This window comes from Mesocricetus auratus, unplaced genomic scaffold (assembly GCF_017639785.1).
Source record: "Mesocricetus auratus isolate SY011 unplaced genomic scaffold, BCM_Maur_2.0 Super-Scaffold_4256, whole genome shotgun sequence".
NCBI lineage: Eukaryota > Metazoa > Chordata > Mammalia > Rodentia > Cricetidae > Mesocricetus > Mesocricetus auratus.
In genome coordinates, this window is record NW_024429182.1 from 93,809,396 (window position 1) to 93,814,019 (window position 4,624).

The following is a 4,624-nucleotide window of genomic DNA, read 5'->3' on the forward strand; positions in this document are numbered from 1 at the left end:
AAAGTCAGGCTGTGCTGCCTATAGGTAGAATCTGACTGTCAGAAAACCCCTGATGCTCATTCATGAGCACTACTCTTGTCTTTGTTGACACTAAGGTGAGTTGGGATGACTTCCAAAGACTCTTGCTTTGGAAAATTAAAGAAGATGTAGTGAATGAACTGTTGTTGTTGACTAATACAATGGTACATAATTATTTATTTGAGGGATAAAAAGAAATAGAAACTTCTAAATTATGACACAAATTTTAATCTACCTGTAACTGCACAGAGAGAGCAAAGTTCTGGCAGTTTTAGGTTCCTTAAGGAGGAAAGTGTTTTGACTTAATTATAGATAATTAGGTTCAAGACTGCTTCTAGCAGAATGGTCTGGGCAGAGAGATGGGAATTTGCCCAAGGTTAGAAAACCAGAAAGTAGAAGGTGTTGGGAAGACATGATAGTATACGACTTTCTATGGAAGTCTTTCACACAGCCAGGCACGACCTAACATCTGGTGAGGACATGAAAACCTAACCATCTCTCACAGACAGGCTCCCTCAATGACGGACTCTCTCTAACTTCTTGTGTTTATTCAGTCTCTCTCCCATTAGGTACAATCAAAAATAAGATTTTTTTCCTCTCTTGCACCTGAGCATGGTGTTATTCCAATCTCATGAGCTTGTGAAGCTGTTTCTCAGCATTACGGTCTGTCCACTATGGTGACAGAAATCAATGAACTTTCAAGTGGAAACTCATACTTTGCTACCCCTTTGCTTGTGTAAGCTAAGGTAATTTTGATTTGTCCTACACCTACATTCCCTGACTTATACAACTGTACATTGAGGACCCTTTGAGTCTTAACATTGTTCAAGGAAAGCTTCGTGCTTTCTCCTCTTCTATCCAGATAATCAACTTCAGAGATAAGGTTTAATGCAGATTCTCGGTTTCCACAAACTTATACCAAGCAAAATAGGCTGCTACTACATTTTTGGAGATAAACACTTAGCAAATTGCTTTCCCTTCTTTTGCATACAAATGGTACTATAGTCCACCTAGAAGAAGATCATTACAGTTCACTGAAACTTGAAGCAAGAAATTCTGCATGTGTATTTTCTTTGACTGAGCTATCCATCTCTTCTATCTTGTCTTCAAGTCCTGAATTTTCTCTGTCACGTTTTTATTTTAGTGTGTTGGTGAAGCTTATCTTCGAGGTTTTGGTTTGACATGCTGAGTTTTCATTTCTTGCTTTACTTCAGTTTAGATTTGCTTTGGTGGTTTTATTTCTTTCTACTTTCATATTCTGAATTGTTTCATTATTCCAGTTAATTATTTGTGTTTTCATTATCTTCATTAAAACATTTATTCATATCCACTCAAAGTACCTTCAACATTCTAGTATTACTATTGTGAAGCCCTTGCCTTACACTTCAGAATGATTGCTTTTCTTGGATCCTGTAACCATAGGTTTCTGGCATCTAGAGGGAGACATATTATCTTTCTTGTTTTTTCATTGGGACATAGATGTGTGAAGTGTATCTTGGTGCAGACATTTTGTTTGGTCTTTGTTGAGTGGGGGTTCTGTTCTTTGGTTGTTGTTGCCCACTTTGGATCCTAGCCAAGTGTGGTAGTGGGGGTACCCTGATAGACAGAAGTTCTGGGTCCTTGCTAAGTCTGGCAGATGAGGAGTCCCTAGTAGAGAGATGATCTGTGAACTGCTGAGAATCACAAAGGAATGGAGATGAGCTAGAAGGAAAAGCTGAGGGGGCATTGAGAAAGAACTAAGGGGGCTTGGAAATCTACACCAAGGGGCAGTGTCCCCAGGGGATGGGGATGAGAGCAGAGTATCAGGTAGGTGGACTGCAGCAGGATTTGAGGCAAGTGGGGATAGAGAGCTGAATGGAGAACAGGAAGGAGGATAAAAGTCTCCTTTCTGGGTCTAGCCAAGTGTGTGTACTGTGGGTCCCTGGAAGAGAGCACTTCTGCAAGTCCGCAGGAGTCACACAGGAATGGGGATGAGCTAGAAGGAAAGTCTGATGCATATACTGATAAAATGGAAAAAACATCTGACTGATTTGTCTGTGATTTAATGAATGTCCTTTTTTATGTTTCTGATATTTGGACATAGCACCAGTATCTTTGATAGTTTATCAGTTTTAATTTTTAAGTCAGCAATTCAGACACAGCAGCTCATGGTTCTCCCTGTGTCCTGGCCTCTTTCTTCTGGTATTGTGGCTTGGATGCACTCTGCCTTCTGCTTGTGTTGGAAGAAGCAGAGGCATCGGAGGCAGCATTACATAAAGAACAGTTCTCCCATGGAAATTCTAGCGGCTACTTGCTTGGTTATCTCATTGTCCCCTCAAGTTAATTATAGATTACAATGCTTTGTCTAGGTCACCAGAAATATATATTCACTCTTGAAGGCATTAGTTAATTACCACTGCTTTCAAAAGTTAAAAAGTTCAATTTCTTCTTTATAATGGATGCTTCAAAACCTCACTATTAGTTCCCAGGCAAAGCCACAATGTGTATGGATTCTGTGCATGATGAAAAAAAATATTAATTGAGATATGTCAGTCAAGGGAAAAACTCATCTAACCGGATGCTCTGAATTGAGATTGATCTAACAATACAGGTAGTAACATAAATAGTGATTGATGTTGGTATTTATTCAATAGTCAATGTACAGATGCTTAACACAATATTTTAAAAGATCCTGTTGGATAATCCAAGCAACACTGTGAGCACGGAGCAATTATAAAATCAATGCAGGCATGTACTTCTGGGGTGTGAGTGAATGAGTGACTTGCTGTTGTCACATGTTTTGTGAGGTTAAAAAAATAGGACATGAAGCCACAGAGAATGATTACGAGGAAGTTTAATCACTTGTAGTTTCAGATATCCTATAGAAATCACCTTAGTGATATTCTTTTGCATTTATTTCCCTAATCCTCTACTTACAGTTGGTTTATATTTTGCCCCAGAACACTGACACTGTTAAAGAATATAAAATGTTCTCATCCTGCTAGCCATTATGTCTGGAGCCAACAGCTCCAGCTTGACCCCAGAATTCTTTGTTCTGAATGGTATTCCTGGCCTGAAAGATGTACATGTCTGGATCTCTCTGCCATTTTACTTCATGTACATGATTGCTGTTGTGGGGAACTGTGGGCTTATGTATCTTATTGTCCATGAGAAGGCTCTGCACCAGCCCACGTATTACTTTCTGACCCTGCTCTCCTTCACTGATATAAACTGTGTACTACCAGTGTACCATTGTATATTCTGGCTTAACCTCGAGAAGATTGGATTTAAAGCCTGCCTAGCCCAGATGTTCTTTGTGCACACCTTCACAGCTACAGAGTCTGGTATGCTAATATTCATGGCCCTGGATTGCTATGTGGCCATCTGCTACCCTTTACGGTACGGGACCATACTGACCAATCCTCTGATTACCAAGGCTAGGCTTTCTACATTCTTGAGAAGTGTGGCATTCATCCCCCCTTTCACTTTCCTCACCAAGTACCTGCCCTATTGCTGAGGCAACACCATCCTTCATGCCTACTGTGACCACATGTCTGTGGCCAAGATACCCTGTGGCAATATCAAGGTCAATGCTAACTATGGTCTCTTAGTTGCTCATGAGGTTCGTGCATTTGGCATATTCTGTATCACTGTGTGTCATGAACCTGTCCTCTTCAGATGCTTGTCACAAAGCCTTCAGAAACTGTACATCTCATATCTGTGCTATTGTGATCACTTATGTGCCTGCCTTTTTTATTTTCTTCACTCATCATTTTGGATGACGCACTATTCCCCACCACATCCACATCATAGTGGCCAACCTCTGCCTGCTACTGCCTGCTGCCATGGACCCAATTGTTTATGGAGTCAAGACCAAGCAGATTCGGGAAGTGTAATCAAATACTTAGAGTGTATACAAGAGTGGCATTACTGGAATAAAAGGATTAAAAAGAAAGTAAATTTCTTGAAGTATGAAATATAGTGAATAAATTAATAAAATATATAGATGAATGGTATTAACTCATCTAGTGTGACCATTTCAATAGATTGAGGTACATAGAAAACAATGTAGAAGAAATTCATAACAAATGTGAGTAAGATGGTTTTAAGTCAATCTTATTCATATATTTTCTGAAATCTTTGCAATTTTAAGCTGTGACATTTTCCCTGAGGGGAAAATATTGCAGAAAAAAATAATTCAACAGATAATCTATTTGTGTATTGCAGAGTTTATTTTTCATACTTTTTATAATCTCACCCTTGCATCATTTTTGAAGAGGAGGATATCATAGTATGGTATAGCCATACATTCTGTCCACTAATGGTAACTTATTATTACTATGACAATAGCTGGGCCAGTGTCCTAAATACTTTCCAACTTATATTTTTGATACACTGGAAATCTACTATTTGAATTGCTAATTTTATTAAATATAGCCTATATTTCACAGCCAAAAAGTGTTTATATTTATGAGTTATTTTTCTCTCTGGTATTACTCTGGAACCTACATTTAAAACAGTTATAAAATATACTTTGTTATGTAATAGGATAAGCAGGGAAAATATTATTAATAATTTGTAAGTTTATTCTTTTTTAATTATCTACAAAAACAAATTTATTTCACTT

General features: G+C 38.3%; 1 pseudogene; it reads left to right on the forward strand.

Moving 5' to 3' along the window:
• Window positions 1-3,007: 3,007 nt before the first annotated feature.
• LOC101829408 lies at window positions 3,008-3,936 on the forward strand (annotated as a pseudogene).
• The last annotated feature ends 688 nt before the right edge of the window (window positions 3,937-4,624 follow it).